This window comes from Mustela erminea, chromosome 2 (genome assembly GCF_009829155.1).
Source record: "Mustela erminea isolate mMusErm1 chromosome 2, mMusErm1.Pri, whole genome shotgun sequence".
NCBI lineage: Eukaryota > Metazoa > Chordata > Mammalia > Carnivora > Mustelidae > Mustela > Mustela erminea.
This window is the reverse complement of record NC_045615.1, coordinates 24,177,367-24,195,115: the sequence shown is the minus strand read 5'-3', so window position 1 is coordinate 24,195,115 and position 17,749 is coordinate 24,177,367. Positions and strand designations below refer to the sequence as shown.

The window sequence follows — 17,749 nt, the reverse complement described above, 5'->3', positions numbered from 1 at the left end:
TTTACTGTTCTTGGCTAACACATGCAATCCTATAGAATTTTGTAGACATTCCTTCTTTGTCTTCTGGCTTTAAATGTCCTTTCAGAGGAATTTGAGATCAGTCTGATATTAGCCCTCAATCGATTATTTGCTTCTATTCTGTCTGAGATTTCTTTATTTGCCCATGAAGTTCATCTCCATAACGGCAGTATGATTCGGTATTGAACATCATTTATCAGATTTTCCTGGAACGTGGTATTTTGTTATTATCTGCAAATTCACATTTTTCTTTCAGGTCTTGAAGTTAAATTTCGAAATATATTTTTTAAGGTTTTTCAAAATTTATTTATTTGAAAGAGAGAGTAGAGCTAGCAAGAGATGACATGAGTCAGCAGAAGGGGCAGAGAGAGAGGGAGAAGTGGACTCCCCCACTGAGCAGGGCATCTGGTGCGGGGCTTGATCCCAGGACCCTGAGATCATGACCTGAGCAGAAGGCAGGCGCTTAACAACCGAGCCAGGGCATCCTTGAAATATTTTTTCAATTTTATTTTCTTCTTCTTTAGTTAACAACACACTCTATGTCAGATATATATCTTTTTGTCTTTCATATCTATCTATCAGTTATTTCTTGTTGTACCTTCTTTGATCTCTAGCCATCAGCAATTAAATTTTTAGTGTTTCATTTTGTTTGTAATGCCTGATGTTTGTAGTTTATTAGTCTCTAATGATTTTTTTTTTTTAAGATTTCATTTATTTATTTGACAGAAAGAGCCAGAGGGAATGGCAGAGAGAGAGGGAGAAGCAGGCTCCCCGCTGAACAGGGAGGCTGATGCTGGGTGCCATCCCAGGCCCCTGAGATCATGACCGGAGCTGAAGGCAGACTTAACCATCTGAGTCACCCAGGTGCCCCCAAAATGAAAATACTCTTGAGAATAGAAAGAAAAGAACAAAGGAATAAGCAAAAGATGTTCAGTATTGTCCACATCTTCAGACAAAATAACTTCCAATTTCAAAGCTTTTTTATAGATCCAGCTATGATATGCTCAATAAGAAAATAAAATTCGTCCTTGTAACAGTATAAAGACTGGCTAATACCTTTCTCTGTTTTATTTTTATTTTTTTTTTAAAAATTTTGTTTATTTATTTGACAGGCAGAGATCATATGTAGGCAGAGAGGCAGGCAGAGAGAGAGGGGGAAGCAGGCTCCCTGCTGAGCAGAGAGCCCTATGAGGGGCTCCATCCCAGGACCCTGGGATCATGACCTGAGCTCATGACAGAAGCTTTAAACCACTGAGCCACCCAGGTACCCTCTCTGTTTTATTCTACCACACAAGTGGGCAACCATGATAATGAGAGAGGTTTTTTTTTTTTCCCTTTCCCCTAATGATTATGTTTTGTTCTTTATTTAGGTCTTTAACTTTTCTCTTTATTTTATTCACTTATTTTAACTATTATTATTATTTTTTGTATTTAAGTTAAATTTTTGTTGGGTTGTTCATTAGAGGAAGGTAATCATAGGGTATTTCTTTTTTTTGCCATATTCTCTTAGGATTCATTGTCATTTGTATAGAATCTTTCAGTTTTATATAAAAATTTTATTATTAGGTCATTTTTAATGTATTCATTGATTGGTGATATATTTTTGCATCACTACATGCTCTTACTTTTCATTTTGTTCATTCTTAGAATGTTTTGTCCAGATAATCTGTTGGTTTAGATAAACAGACTATCTTTTTTTTTTTTTTTTTTTATTTCCAGCATAACAGTATTCATTATTTTTGCACCACACCCTGTGCTCCATGCAATCCGTGCCCTCTATAATACCCACCACCTGGTACCCCAACCTCCCACCCCCCGTCCCCTCAAAACCCTCAGATTGTTTTTCAGAGTCCATAGTCTCTCATGGTTCACCTCCCCTTCCAATTTCCCCCAACTCCCTTCTCCACTCTAAGTCCCCATGTCCTCCATGCTATTTGTTATGCTCCACAAATAAGTGAAACCATATGATAGATGCTGGCGAGGATGCGGAGAAAGGGGAACCCTCCTACACTGTTGGTGGGAATGCAAGCTGGTGCAGCCACTCTGGAAAACAGCATGGAGGTTCCTCAAAATGTTGAAAATAGAACTGCCTATGACCCAGCAATTGCACTATTGGGTATTTACCCTAAGGATACAAACGTAGTGATCCAAAGGGGCACATGCACCCGAATGTTTATAGCAGCAATGTCCACAATAGCCAAACTATGGAAAGAACCTAGATGTCCATCAACAGATGAATGGATCAAGAAGATGTGGTATATATACACAATGGAATACTATGCAGCCATCAAAAGAAATGAAATCTTGCCATTTGCGACAACATGGATGGAACTAGAGCGTATCATGCTTAGCGAAATAAGTCAAGCAGAGAAAGACAACTATCATATGATCTCCCTGATATGAGGAAGTGGTGATGCAACATGGGGGCTTAAGTTGGTAGGAGAAGAATAAATGAAACAAGATGGGATTGGGAGGGAGATAAACAGACTATCTTAATCACTTCTTCCTTTCTCTCCAGTGTCCGTAAAGCCAATTTTTTCCCTTTTTGAACTACAGTTTGATGTTTGCAATTTGATATTTGCCCAATATTGTAAAGCTTATTGTGAAGAGAGGGAGAGAGATCTTTGAAATAGATGAAGAGGCTTTCTTAGCACACCTAAGGTTTGCTTTCTTTTGTAGGATTTTAAGTATCTTCTTCCAGGTTTGTTCCATTTTATTAGAAGCTATGGATAGTTCTCATCAGGGAAAAATGTGCTTAGGTTTTGAATCATAATCCATCATTTCAGAAAATAATCTCGAGTCTACTTCTGCCCTGGGAAATTAGTCTTATATTTTTGCCTCCTTGCTTCATCAGTTTTTGCACTGTAGATTTTTCTAGCATCTTCAATTAGAAGATGCAAGGAATAGTGATACGTGCTCAGTTTGTTTCTCTCCATATGTGAAGGTGTTAGGAAAAATTCTCAGAATTTTTGTCAACATAACAGTATTGCTTTGGGCACATGGGGCATGGTTAAGAGCTAAACTTTGCTGCACCCTTAGCTCTAATTCTAATATGTTTATTTTCTTCATGACAACCAATTATTTAATGTTTGGTGTTTTATGTTACGTTCTTTTTGTTGCTTGGTTATTTTTATTAAATTTTTTGTTAAAAAATATTTTTTGTTTGCAAATTTTTTAGGAATTGAAGGAAGAAAAATTTTTAATTGCCATTTCTGCCTACCATTCTGTCCTGGAACTTACTCCTTAGTGTCCTTTCTTATTGATTTTGGAGAAGTTATGGTATAACTGGGTTAAGATTGTAGTTCCTTCTTTTAATTCATTCTTTTAAAACAATTTTTAGATGTGATGTTAGTGGTGTTATATGTGTTCTTATAGGTATGAATGAGAGACAATGAGGAAGGAGAAAATATGGAATTGAAAAGAGGAAAAATACTTAAAAAACACTGTGTTATGCAAGAGATTGAGATCATTGGACCAAAACAGTGTGTGTGCACGTGTGCATGCACACAGTTCAGATGAGGGATAATGGTAACAACAGTAGCTCATTATGCAAGAGTCCTTATGTTGTGTGAGGAACTTTATGGGTGCTTTGTAGATTTTAACTAATTTAATCTTCACAGTAAAACCCTGAGGTAGAACTGTTATATCTCATTTTATAAATGAGAAAACAGCATAAAAAGGAGTTACAACTAGAATCCAGATCAAGACAATTTATCTCTGAAATCTATGTATTTGGCTCACATTTTATTAGATTTCTATAGAATGTGTAAATAGGATTTAATCTTTGTCAAACACAGCAGCTTTATGCTGAGCTATTTAGTTTCATGCTTTATCTGGTACAGTTTTTCATTTAAATCTTTATCATCTTGCTCTGAGATTTGCAATATAGTATAGTAATATTATAAAGCATGATAATAAAATACCAAAATAAAAACAAATATTTCTAAACAAATTTTATTGTTACTTAAATTTTTAATAGAGAGAATATATTTGTTCAACTGTTCCATATGAGATTCACTTTTAAGAGACCAAACGTGTATTTTTTATATACTTGTCTTTATTTTCATAGAAAAATAATTCCCTTTGTTTATATCAAAAACCCCAATTAATTGAGGCATACTCATATTTAATATATTTCTAACTATATTGCTCTAAAATCTTAAAATATTCCATATGATGCATATTTTTTCCTAGACAGCTTATATTCTAAAGGTTATCTATATTCAGCCTTGAATTCATGCTATGCAGCTTTTAATGAAAAAAAAAAAGAGATGTTGTTATGTATTTAATATACCATTTTTAGTTGTAAAATAGCTGACTTGTTTAATTTATTATCAGGGAATTGGTGACAGTGTAGATCTGAAATACACATCTCTTTGGATCATTACCTGATTATCACTGGAGTGGGATATCTTTGACATTTTCTGATTTTGATTTATGTAGATGTTCTTTTTTTTTTTTTTAAGATTTTATTTATTTATTTGACAGACAGAGATCATAGGTAGGCAGAGAGGCTGGCAGAGAGAGAGGAGGAAGCAGGCTCCCTGTGGAGCAGAGAGCCCGATGTGGGGCTCGATCCCAGGACCCTGGGATCACGACCTGAGCCGAAGGCAGAGGCTTTAACCCACTGAGCCACCCAGGCGCCCCTATGTAGATGTTCTTTATGTGTCATGACATCATTGATTAGGTGTACATCCTTAATTTTTTTCTTAATCTTACAGCTGTAAATGGAATGTTTATTAAAAACTATGTTGTGTAAAACATTGGGCCCTATTTTGTAAATATGGTATATATATTGAGTGTACACAGTTTACCACATTTTTTATTAAGTTTTGTTTATCAAATTAGTTTATTTAAACTCATGACATAGCATAGCTATAAAACTTGTAATCAAGATTTTATGTAACAATTTAATTTTTAGGCAGCCGTGGAAGTTAAAATCCACTTTAATAAGAATTTCTTAATATCTTTTTGGCTGATATCCCTTTGAGTTTAATGGACTGTACAATAGAACTTACTCACTTAGCTTCAATGAAACTGCAAACTAGTGGCCAGTCAGCTTATTTGAAACAATAAAAAGATGTTGTTATGAGAAAAGGACCATGAAAAAACTTGGTTAATTCTTAATATAGCAATCTACACGTTTTTTTAGATGAAAGATTTAAATATATTTTCATACTAGTGAACAAACTAGTTTTCAATAAAATAGTGAATTTTTTTTTTTTTGGCCAGTTAAATACTTTGAAGATTTTAAAAATTAATAAATAGTTCTGTGGTATCACATATTTATGCCCATACCAAGGATAAAATAAATCCTTTTAATAGTCTTTTGAGGTAAATATTGTTATTATCATCACCGAGCTTTCACAGATAAGGAAACCTGAAGCACAGAGAGGTTAAGTGGTTTGTTCTAGGTCATACAGCTAATATGTAATAAAGCTAGGGTTTGAATTCATGTCAGCTACAACAAAGTTATGACTGCTTTGCTTTGTGGCCTCTCTAACATCATCTGTTAGATGATTCATTACACATTTTCTCATTTCAGCACCACAACAGATCTGTGAAATATGTAGGATAGATTGAGAAAATGTGATTTGGTCTTGATCACATGGCTAGGAAATTGATGATTTTGAGCCAGAGCCCAGGTCTTGTAACAGGGTAGTCTTGTGTTCCCATATCTTTGGATGATTTCATGGCATCATTGAAGTGTTTGTTGTTGAAATAATATACTATTCAACATATGCGTGACAGTTCTGAAGGAATATGAAACATATTTAAAAATGTAATATTAGAGACTTAAACTAACAATTTAAAGGTTAATTATGGTGAGTTATCCAATTTATCTTTTTAATTTTTTTATCTTTGCATTTTTTTGGGTTGATGGTCATTTTCTTTATTTGAAGTAATGTTTATTTTTCTAATTATAAAAGTGATAAAGTAATACGTGTTTATTATAGAAACCTTAGAAAATAATGAAAAATAAAATGAAATATTATTCATTGTGTGGTTTTAACATCTGTTTATCTCATTTGTTTTCTTTTAACTTTAACTTTAAAAATTACAGACTTTATAAGAGGTTGCAGAAGTATTCAAGAAGTCCCACATACCTGTCATCTTTTTAAAATACACATATAATGAGTTAGCTACTGAAAGTTACCATTCACCAAATTACACTCCCAAGGAGATTTTAAAATATTTGACATTATCTATTGACAAATACTTTCGTTTCTTCCCTATACTATTATAAATAATGTTGCCATAAACATAGGGGTATACATATCCTTTGAATTCATGATTTTTATTTTTTTTGAGTAAATACCCACTAGTGGAATTACTGGATCATATGTTATTTCTATTTTTAATATTTTAAAAACCTCCATACTGTTTTCCTCAGTAGCTGTATCAATTTGTATTCACATCAACAGTGCCTGCAGGTTCCTTTTTCTTCATATTCTTGTCAATACTACTTTTGGTCTTGTCTTTTTTATTTTAGCTATTCTGATAGGTGTAAGAGGATATATCATTGTGATTTTGGTTTGTGTTTTCCTGATGATTAGCGATGTTGAGCATTGTTTCATGTGTCTATTGGCTGTCTGTATGTCTTCTTTGGAAAAATGTCTATTCAGATTTTCTGCCCATTTTATACTCAGATTTCTTTCTTTCTCTCTTTCTTTTTTTGTATTGAGTTGAGTAAGTTCTTTTTATAGTTTGGATATTAACTCCTTATTGGACATATCATTTGCAAATATCTTCTCCCTTTCAGAAGGTTGCCTTTTTTTTTTTTTTTTTTAAATTGATGATTTCTGTATCCGTGTGAAAACTTACTTTGGTGTAATCCCAATAGTTTATTTTTGCTTTTGTTTCCCTTGTCTTTGGAGACATACCTAGAAAAACGTTGCTAAGAACAATGTGAGAGAAATTACCACATGTGTTCTCTTCTGGGAGTTTTATGGTTTCAGGTTTTACTTATAGGTCTTTAATCCATTTTGAGTTTATTTTTGTTTATGATGTAAGATAATAGTCCAGTTTCATTCTTTTGCATGAGGCTGTCCAGTTTTCCCAATACCATTTATTGAAGAGATTGTCTTTTCCCCACTGTATATTCTTGCCTCCTTTGTCATAGATTAATTGATCCTATACGCACGAGTTTATTTCTGGGCTCGCTCTTCTGCTCCATAGATATGTGTGTCTCTTTGTGCCAGTACCATGCTGTTTTGATTACTACAGCTTTGTAGCATATCTTGAAATCCGGATTGTGATACCTCCAGCTTTGCTATTCTTTATTGAGGTGGCTTTGGCTCTTGGGGTCTTTTGTGTACCATACAAATCTTAGTATTATTTGTTCTAGTTCTGTGAAAAATGCTTTTAGTATTTTGGTAAGGATTGCATTGAATTCTTAGATTGTGTTGGGTAGTACGGACATTTTAGCAGTGTGTGTTCTTCCAATCCATGAGCATGGAATATCTTTTTCCATTGGTGTCACCTTGAATTTCTTTTATCAGATTTTTAGTTTTTGGAGCACAGGTCTTTTACCTCCTTGGTTAGTTTTATTCCAACGAGTTTTATTCTTTTTGATGCACTTGTAAATGGGATTGTTTTCTTAATTTCTCTTTCTGTTACTTTGTTATTAGTGTAGAGAAGTGCTACCGATCTCTGGGTATTAATTTTGTATGCTACAGCTTCACTGAATTTACTTATTGATCTCTATTACCATCAGTTTGTATTCACTTCTCCCTATGTCCTACCTTCTGGAAAGTGGTTGGTTTTCTGTTCCCAGAATTGCTGCTCTTCTGTTCTCTCTCCTTTTGAGTTTGTAGGTGTTTAGAATGATTTGATAACTATCTAGCTGGACTTTTGGGACCTGATGATATTTAGGTGTCCTCCTCCTCCGCAATCTTGCTGCTCATTTCTGCTGTTTTAAACACTAGCAGTTTGCCTCTCCTTGAGTCATACAAAATAAGTTGAATTAAAAATTTTTCTTTCTTAATAATAAAAAATAGACTAGGTAAAGTATCATTGTAGAATGATGGGCTTTGTTAATGAGTACGTTTCTATACTTTTTTTGACATGAATGGGTAAACTTTGGTTTTAGTCGAGGAGAGATTCGTGATACAAAGCCATTTTGAAGACCTTCTATTGATACTATCACATCTGTTCCTATACTTGTTACATTGCACAAATAATTTTTGCTTTGTCTCATTGATGTCCCCAATACTATCACTGTAGTATAGTTTACTAGTATTAGTTATGTAGAATCCCTTTAAAAGCTATTTTTACAAATGTGAACGTATATGAAGTACCTTTATAGTTACTAATTCTTCCATATTTTCTTGAAGATAGTGAATTTTAGTAAACTTGAAATTTTGCTTTCACCTACCAGGGAATGCTATTGCAGTTCTTGAAGTTATATTGTGACTGAAAAATTTAACTTCTTTGATTTTACTTTCTACTTTGGTACGTTTGTTGTGCTCTAAATTAAAGCCATGATTTAACCACAAACTGGTGTTTTTGTGGATATAAATAAATATTACCACTGACCTCTAGTTAGTGAGATGTTTAGATGAAGCCGTTTCCTTCTCATTGGGAACTGTACTGAAACATTCATTCAATTTTTTCCTTACGGCTTTTATTTTACGACTAGAAGTTATTTGTGAGATAATTCTTTGAAAATAGTGGTCTGTCTGTGGTCATGAAGTCCCCTTTTGGGAAGTATTTAGCTCTCAGTCTTGGAGACAGAAGTGTAAACTTAGCCTTATTAATAGCATATGTTAGCCAACTGAGCTGACATTGCATTAAGGAGAGTTTTTAAAATGTAGCTCTAATAAACAAGGGCCTCTTTTTCTTTTAATTAATGTATATACATCTTCCTCTCACATTATTGATACATGAAGATAGATTACCATAAAGAATACAATATTTGAAAAAAAGAAAATATAATATTTGTTCTTTTTTGCCTTATTTAGGGTCAAGGTAATGTAAATAATATATAAAGGTTAGCTCTAATTGTTTGAAAAAGAGAGAAGTGGGAAATTGGATAGACCTTTTGACTTGTATTTACGACTTGTTATCAAAAGCTGGGCTAGACTATGGCTTTTTCTTTAAAGGTTTTTATTTATTTATTTGATGGACAGAGATCACAAGTAGGCAGAGAGACAGGCAGAAAGAGAGAGAGAGGAGGAAGCAGACTCCCTGCTGAGCAGAGAGCCCAATGAGAGGCTCAATGCCAGGACCCTGGGATCATGACCTGAGCCGAAGGCAGAGGATTTAACCACTGAGCCACCCAGGCACCCCTAGACTATGGCTTTTTCTGTGAATGGGAAATGTTCTAAACGTAAATCTTCAAAATTTTAAAACAAAATTTCTTTTTTAACTTTGCTTTTGAGGATTGTTTCCCCCCATTTCTTAGTCCAGATTTATTATCTTCAGCTTCATTATTTGTATGTCAAACTGTGACTTCTCCTCTGATTGTCAGAGCCACATGGAATTATCTATTCTTTTTTTTTTTTTTTTTTTTTTTTTTTTTTTTTTAAAGATTTTATTTATTTATTTGACAGAGAGAAATCACAAGTAGACGGAGAGGCAGGCAGAGAGAGAGAGAGGGAAGCAGGCTCCCTGCTGAGCAGACAGCTCGATGTGGGACTCGATCCCAGGACCCTGAGATCATGACCCGAGCCGAAGGCAGCAGCTTAACCCACTGAGCCACCCAGGCGCCCCAGGAATTATCTATTCTTTACCTTCACTTAGAAGTTTCTTAGAAATACTCCCATTTTTCTTGGAGAATTTCCCAAACTCAAATATTTCCCAGGCATCTGTCTCCTCCTTTTTTGCCCATCTGAGTAAATATCAGCTCCATGTACTTACTTTGTCACATGAGTCACCAATCACCTAATTTTTTTTACCCCAACATTTCATATCCATCATCAAGTTCTATATATTTTACCTCTAAAAATCTGTAATCAGTACTTTTATTTCTGATGTATCACACATCTGTAGTCCAGAACACCTGAGGTATAGTAATCTCTTATCTGGTCTTTTTTATGCCACCAATGTTTCCTTCATCTTCTACAGAATAGCCAGAGTAGTCATTCTGAAACATTAGAATGTTTATGCTCATTATTCATAAAACCATCCAGTGCTTTCCTGTTGCACTTACGAGAAAGCCTATTATCCTTCATCTTTTCCAGAAGACTGTATAATCTCTCTTACCTATCATTCCCACATCATTTCAGTACTGTACTGTTTTTACTTTATTCTGTAGTCACAATACCCTTCATTCATTCTCACTTCTTCTTCTTCTTCTTCTTCTTCTTCTTCTTCTTCTTCTTTTTTTTTTTTAAAGATTTTGTTTATTTAGGAGGGAGAGAGCATGAGTGGGGAAAGGGGTAGAGGGAAAGGTAGAGGTAGAATCTCAAAGCAGACTCTGCTTTGGTCACAGAGCCTAGCATGGGGCTGTCTCACAACCCTGAGATCATGACTTGAGCTGAAACCAAGAGTCAGGTGCTTAAATGACTGAGCCACCCAGGTGCACTTATTCATCTTGACTTCTACTCATCTTTCAGATTTACCCTTAAATGTCATTTTTACACAAAAGCCTTCTTTGCTGTCATCCTCTACTCACACCGACCATCTAATGTGAGTCTAAATTATGTTTTTGTTAATAATTTCTCACAGTATATACTAATTGTTTGCAATTATATATTTACCTGTGTGATTATTTGTTTTTTACTGTTCTGTGTGCTTCCTGAAGGTACAGATCTGTATATATACATAGTACCTGACACATTGCCTTATACATAGTAGGTACTCCGTAAATAGTTAATAAATAAATGCTCTTGATAACCTACACATTTGGTTTCTTTTTCTTTTTCTTTTTTCTGCTTAAAAGTGGAATTCTGGTTTTTATGGAAACATAAAGGATTAAATGCAGTGAAAAAGGCCAGTGCAGAAATATGTTCTACCTGTTATCAGCAAAAGTATAGGATATAATAATATCTCAAATTACTATAATTGGTGGCTTTTAAATTAGTTTTGAGTTCTTCAGTCCAAAATTTGCTTATTGTACTAGAAATGAAGGAGTAGGCAATTTGAACTATAAAATACAGGTTAGCATACTTCATATTAAAAAATTGCAAGGAGCATTGTTGTCTATATTCTTTGAGTTTCTCTTTGGTGTTTAAGGGTAACCTAAATTTGACACTATGTTAATACTACTATAGCGGGAACATGGACTTAGAAAACATGTTCAGGGGGCGCCTGGGTGGCTCAGTGCGTTAAGCCTCTGCCTTCGGCTCAAGTCATGATCTCAGGGTCCTGGGATCGAGCCCCGCATCGGGCTCTCTGCTCGGCTGGGAGCCTGCTTCCCTCTCTCTCTGCCTGCCTCTCCATCTACTTGTGATTTCTCTCTGTCAAATAAATAAATAAAATCTTTAAAAAAAAAAAAAAGAAAACATGTTGAGATTCTAGGCTGCACAGTTGATTAATTGGAAAGTCTTGGGAAAAATTCATTGAACCTCTATGAGTCTTCTTTTCTTTCTATAAAATAGATATAATGAAACCTTAATAAAAAGTGTGTTGTGGAGATTAAGATTTTATATTTTGGGGTTTTTTTTCAATTAGCATTAATTGTGCCTCGGATAACCCTCATGGGCTATGACATTGCCACTGCACAAAGCTATATATTTTGGGTTTTTAATGTAATTTTATCATATAAATATTTTACTCATAAATGTACTGATATATTTATGTAGACATACAAACTTAATATTGTATATACATAGTGTTTAAGATATTTTCTATAAATATATATTTATGTATGATATATAAATATAAACAAATATATTTAATATTCATCTAAGTATATATTTATTTATATTTTATTTTTATGTTTATATATTATATATAAATTTATATTTATATAAAATCTAGTATTTACACCAAATGATGTTTTTATATAAAGATAATTTAATCTTATAATGTGGGTTAAAATAGTTATGTTCATCAGCTATTTGAATTTGGATTAGTTTGTGTTTCAAATAATCTTGGTGCTATGTAGATTTTAATTTAAATTAAGAAACTCAAACTTACAGAATTTCTTATTCTAATTTCTGATCCTGTACCTTTTTGTTTGTTTTGTTTTTCCTTCCTGTTATGAAATGCTGGTTTAGAATATAGATAGGAATACATTTCCTTGCAAGAACCATTATTCAAGTAATATTGTTGATGCTCTTTTTGAAAATGAGTTTCCTAGTATTATAGTAAAATATGTTTTACTAAATGCTATTTAAGGATGAAGGGTTTAAATAGTATTTGTGATATCATTGTTAATAGTATCTAAAAATAGTATTCTTTTATTTGAACTCACTGTTAGAGATAACTATATAAACAAATTGAAACTTCAGGTAATCTTCCAGTTCTATATGTTGATAGTATTGTCTTTGTATTTAAGAATGATTAATTAAGTCTTTTTGTTTAAGTCATGGAAACCGTTTCAGCTGACTGTGTAACATAACTGCAGACCATATATTTGTCTCATGATTTCTTCCATCAAAGCATGAAGAAGTGAATTATTGAAAAGATAAAAATAAATTTGTTTGCTTTCTGTCAGAGTTCATATCCACAGCCAACCTTGATAGAAGACCAGAATGATTTAGACAAGTTTGCTTTGGAGATTCATAACATATGCTTACTGGACAGAATTGAGTTATCTCTGCTCTGGAGAGTAAGTTATTGTAGCAGGAGCTGACAGAGATGAAGATAACTGAGGGAAATTCAATTACCTTTTAGTGTTTTCTTTCTAATAGGATTCTTAATGTGAAAAAGATCCTTAGATGATGCACCTCTGTTTCTTGTGAGATCTGCCTTGATACCTGTTTCCAGAATACCATGAACTTTTCAGTTCCAGACCTTCAATAAGTATGAAATAGGCAGCTCACTGTTAAAGAGTAGTTTTGATTGAAACATCTTATTTTTACTTAATGTCATTGGTGATCTTTATAATCATTGACTACTCTCTGTGGTTTTCTTTAACAAAGTGTATAGTGTTTTGTATGAGATTATTATTTAATATGTTGGGAGCTTTCCCCCACCCTCCCTCTCAATTGACCTTTTTGGGAGCGTGTTATAGCATCTCAGTGGTGCTATATTGATATTTTTCTGTCTAATTATCATAGACTGAGTCTTGGCAACCTTGTTTCAAAGTGCTGTTAGAATTTTCAAGCTTCCATTTTCACTTTCCTCTGTCATTGTGCCAACCTTTTGCTTGAATGGTGTCTTTACTTGCACACCCCCTGACACTTTTCAGTTTCTTGCAGCATGGCTTCCCTCCTTTCCATCTCCAATCCTAGAACAAATCAGTTAAAAATGTTCTCTTGCATATTATTAGTGATCTAATTATGCTGTCCAGTGGCTGCTTTTCAGTTTTTATCCCTTTTGGTCTCTGTGTCATTTGACATTGATGACCAAGACTTACATTTTGAAGTATTTTTTTTTTTTTTTTTTTTGGTTGACTTTCTTACCTCACGCTTGTCTGATCAGCTTTTTACTTCTCATGGTTCTTGCAGTTTCACTTTTTTCTCCATTTCTTATTCCTGTTTCAAAAGTATAGGTCTTCTACAAGAATACCTCTTGGTACTTTTAACTATGTGCTCTTTTAGTAATCTCGTAATGCTACTATTATCTAAAACCTCCATAGAGAAGACAAGGCATTAAATATATTTTTTAAAATTTTGTATTTAGTAGTTTCTGTAGGTATTTTAAAATGTAAAAAGGGTGAGAAGGAAGGAGCATAGTGAAAAGTCCTCCTCTAACCATGTCCTCATCCTTCTAGGAAACCATTGCTAGTTTCTTATCTATCTTCTGAGTTTCTTCATATACATGTATAAAAATAGGAATATATATGCTTATTTCCTTATACAAATACAAACATATGTATAATGTTCTATATCTTGGTTTTTAAACTTAATATTATTTTGGTGAATCTTTTTTACGTCTATCAGCAACATATGTCTGTTTCCTAATAGTGTGTAATCAAACTTTTAGACTTCTGTCATTTTCGTAGATTGTCCACAGTAGTTGATAGTTTTTATTTTTATTTTTTCCTGATGTTTTAGCTTATGTTTCTGCTTTTTATGAATGAGGTTGATTAGTTTGTAGCCATATGTCTTTCTGAGAACATATCCTTTACCTATTCTGTTGGATTTTTTTTTTCTTAGTAATTTGTAGAAGTTCTACATGTATTAAGGAATCAGCTCCTTGTGTTTCAGATATTTTTACCAATTTGCTGACTTATGAATGATGGATTTTTGTTGTTGTTGTTGTTGTCCTATACAGGTTTTTAAAACAAACAACGTTTCTATTGTTAGATTTATGAATATTTTCTTTTTTTTTTTTAAAGATTTTATTTATTTATTTGACAGAGAGAAATCACAAGTAGGCAGAGAGGCAGGCAGAGAGAGAGAGGAAGCAGGCTTCCTGCTGAGCAGAGAGCCCGATGCGGGGCTCGATCCCAGGACCCTGGGACCATGACCTGAGCCGAAGGCAGAGGCTTTAACCCACTGAGCCACCCAGGCACCCCTATGAATATTTTCTTTTATGACTTCTGAATTTTTTGATTGGTAGTTGAAAAGGTCTACCACTCATAGATTAAAAAGGAATTTCTTTATGTTTATGTTAGTATTTCTACAGCTTTATTGTTTTACATTTAAATATTTTATTTGTAATTTATCTTAGGATAAACTGATATGAATATAACTTTATTTATGTGATAATATAGGTCTCCCTGTATCATCTACTACATAGTCTGAATTTTCTTCACTAGTTTGAGATGCCACTGTTACTGTAAAGTAAATGTCTATATATTTTTAGGCCTCTTTCTTGACATTTTATTTTTTCCCTCTCGTTCTGTCTGATTTCATGTATTGATGTCAAACTTTTTAAATTGTTGAGGCTTTATAGTGTGCTTTAATATTTGTGAAGCCACACTCCTTCTTGCTCACATTGACTTTAGAACTTCTTTTTAGAATTTCTATGACTAGTCTTGTTTATCTGATGTAAGGTTCAAAAAATTATTTTCATTTATTTCTCTTGGACATATGAGGTATGCATTGATATTTTTTGCAGATATTGATAGTTTTTCCTTCTTATTTCCAACTTTTATTCTTCTAATTGCTGTTTTATTACATAATTGAATTGGTTTATTCAATTATTATTGAGTAATAATGATTATTAATTGCTAGTATCTGTTTGCTGGTATTTTATTTTGTGTTGAAGCATTCTACTCTATTACTATGAGTTAAACTTTTTTTTTCTATTCTACATGTAAGTGAGATAAGCAGTGTACTGTTAAAAAAAAATAATAGTGGGCATCTTTTTAGTTCCTGATTTTAGTAGAGATGTTTCAGTGTTTTCCTAGTAATTGTGATACAGTTTGAGCTAAAGTAGACATAGTATATAATTTTAATGAATTATTAGTTTAGTTCTGTTTTGTTAATTTTTTTCCTTTTTAATAAGGAATTTTATCCAGTTTTATCATCCTTAAGTGGAGCGATAGAGTAGATACTGTGCTTTAAAATATATTAAGTATGTCAATATTACACCAGTATGATGTGCTCATAAGTTTTTTTCTTAATGTGCTGTGAGATTGTGTTTGTTAATGTTTCATTTGTGATTTTTGCATTCTGTTCATAAGGTAAATTGTGTTTGTTTCTACCTTTCTAATCAGTCTTAGATATTTGGCAGGTTTTGGATATCAGTATTATACCTGCATCACAGAAAGAATTAGAAACTTTGTATGTTAGCGACTATCATTCTCAATTTAAAAGGGAAAAATGGACAGCCTTCCGTTTGAGATCGGGAACACCACAAGGATGCCCACTCTTGCCACTATTGTTCAACATAGTACTAGAACTCCTAGCAACAGCAGTATGACAACAAAAAGAAATAAAAAGTATTCAGATTGGCAAAGAAGAAGTCAAACTCTCTCTCTTCACAGATGACATGATGCTTTATATGGAAACCCAATAGACTCTACCTGCAAACTACTAGAACTCATACAGCAATTCAGTAATGTGGCAGGATACAAAATCAATGTAGAGAAATCAGTTGCTTTCTTATACACTAACAATGAAAATATAGAAAGGGAAATAAGAGAATAGATTCTATTTACTATAGTACCAAGAACCATAAGATACCTGGGAATGAACCTAACCAAAGATGTAAAGGATCTGTACTCAAGGAACTACAGAACACTCATGAATGAAATTGAAGAAAACACAAAAAGATGGAGAAGCATTTCATGCTCATGGATCGGAAAAATAAACGTTGTTAAAATGTCTGTATTGCCTAAAGCAGTCTATACTTTCAATGCCATCCTGACCAAAATTCCACGGCATGTTTCAAAAGGCTGGGACAAACAGTCCTAAAATTTGTATGGAACCAGAAGAGACCCCTGAATTGCTAAGGATATGTTGAAAAAGAAAAACAAAATTGGGGACATCATGTTGCCTGATTTCAAGCTTTACTACAAAGCTGTGATCACCAAGACAGCATGGTACTGGCACAAAAACAGACATATAGACCAGTGGAACAGAGTAGAGAGCCCAGATACAGACCCACAACTCTATGGTCAACTAATCTTTGGCAAAGCAAGAAAAAATACCCAGTGGAGAAAAGACAGTCTCTTCAATAAATGGTGCTGGGAAAATTGGACAGCTATGTGTAGAAGAATGAAATTTCACCATTCTCTTACACCATGCACAAAGACAAACTCGAAGTGGATAAAAGACCTCAAAGTGAGCCAAGAACCTATCAAAATCCCAGAGGAGAACATAGACAGTAGCCTCTTCGACATCGGCCACAGCAACTTCTTTCAAGATGTGTCTCCAAAAGCAAAGGAAACAAAAACGAAAATGAACTTTTGGGACTTCATCAAGATCAAAGGTTTCTGCACAGCAAAGGAAACAGTCAAGAAAACAAAGAGGCAACCCACGGAATGGGAGAAGATACTTGCAAATGACAGTACAGACAAAGGGGTGATATCCAAGATCTATAAAGAATTCCTCAAACTCAACACACACAAAACAGATAATCACGTCAAAAAATAGGCAGAAGACATGAGCAGACACTTCTGCAAAGAAGACATACAAATGGCTAACAGACACATGAAGGGATGTTCATCATCATTAGCCATCAGGGAGATTCAAATCAAAACCACATTGAGATACCACCTTATACCAGACAGAATGGCCAAAATTAACAAGTCAGTAAACAAGTATTACAGAGGGTGTGGAGAAAGGGGAACACTCTCACACTGTTGGTGGGAATGTAAGTTGGTACAGCCACTTTGGAAGACAGTGTGGAGATTCCTTAAGACATTAAAAATAGAGCTACCGTATGACCCTGGAATTGCACTACTGGGTATTTACCCCAAAGATACAGATGTAGTGAAAAGAAGGGCCATCTGTACCCCAGTGTTTATAGCAGCAATGACCACAGTCACCAAACTGGAAAGAGCCAGCATGCCTTCAGCAAATGAATGGATAAAGAAGATACGATCCGTATGTACAATGGAGTATTATGTCTCCATCAGACAGGATGAATACCCACCTTTTGTATCAACATGGGTGGGACTGGAGGAGATTATGCTGAGTGAAATAAGTCAAGCGGAGAGAGTCAGTTATCTTACGGTTTCACTTGTGGAGCATAAGGAATAACATGGAGGACTTTGGGAATTGGA

The 17,749-nt window shown here is 33.9% G+C and overlaps 1 protein-coding gene and 1 non-coding gene across 4 annotated transcripts in view; one reads left to right on the top strand and one right to left on the bottom strand.

Annotated features, from left to right (window-relative positions):
- Positions 1 to 17,749, top strand: part of LRBA (LPS responsive beige-like anchor protein) — a 731,121-nt gene that overhangs the window by 308,646 nt on the left and 404,726 nt on the right. The window lies entirely within an intron of this gene.
- LOC116585358 lies at positions 11,547 to 11,691 on the bottom strand. The gene has a single exon (XR_004283566.1). It is a non-coding gene; the product is annotated as a U4 spliceosomal RNA (small nuclear RNA).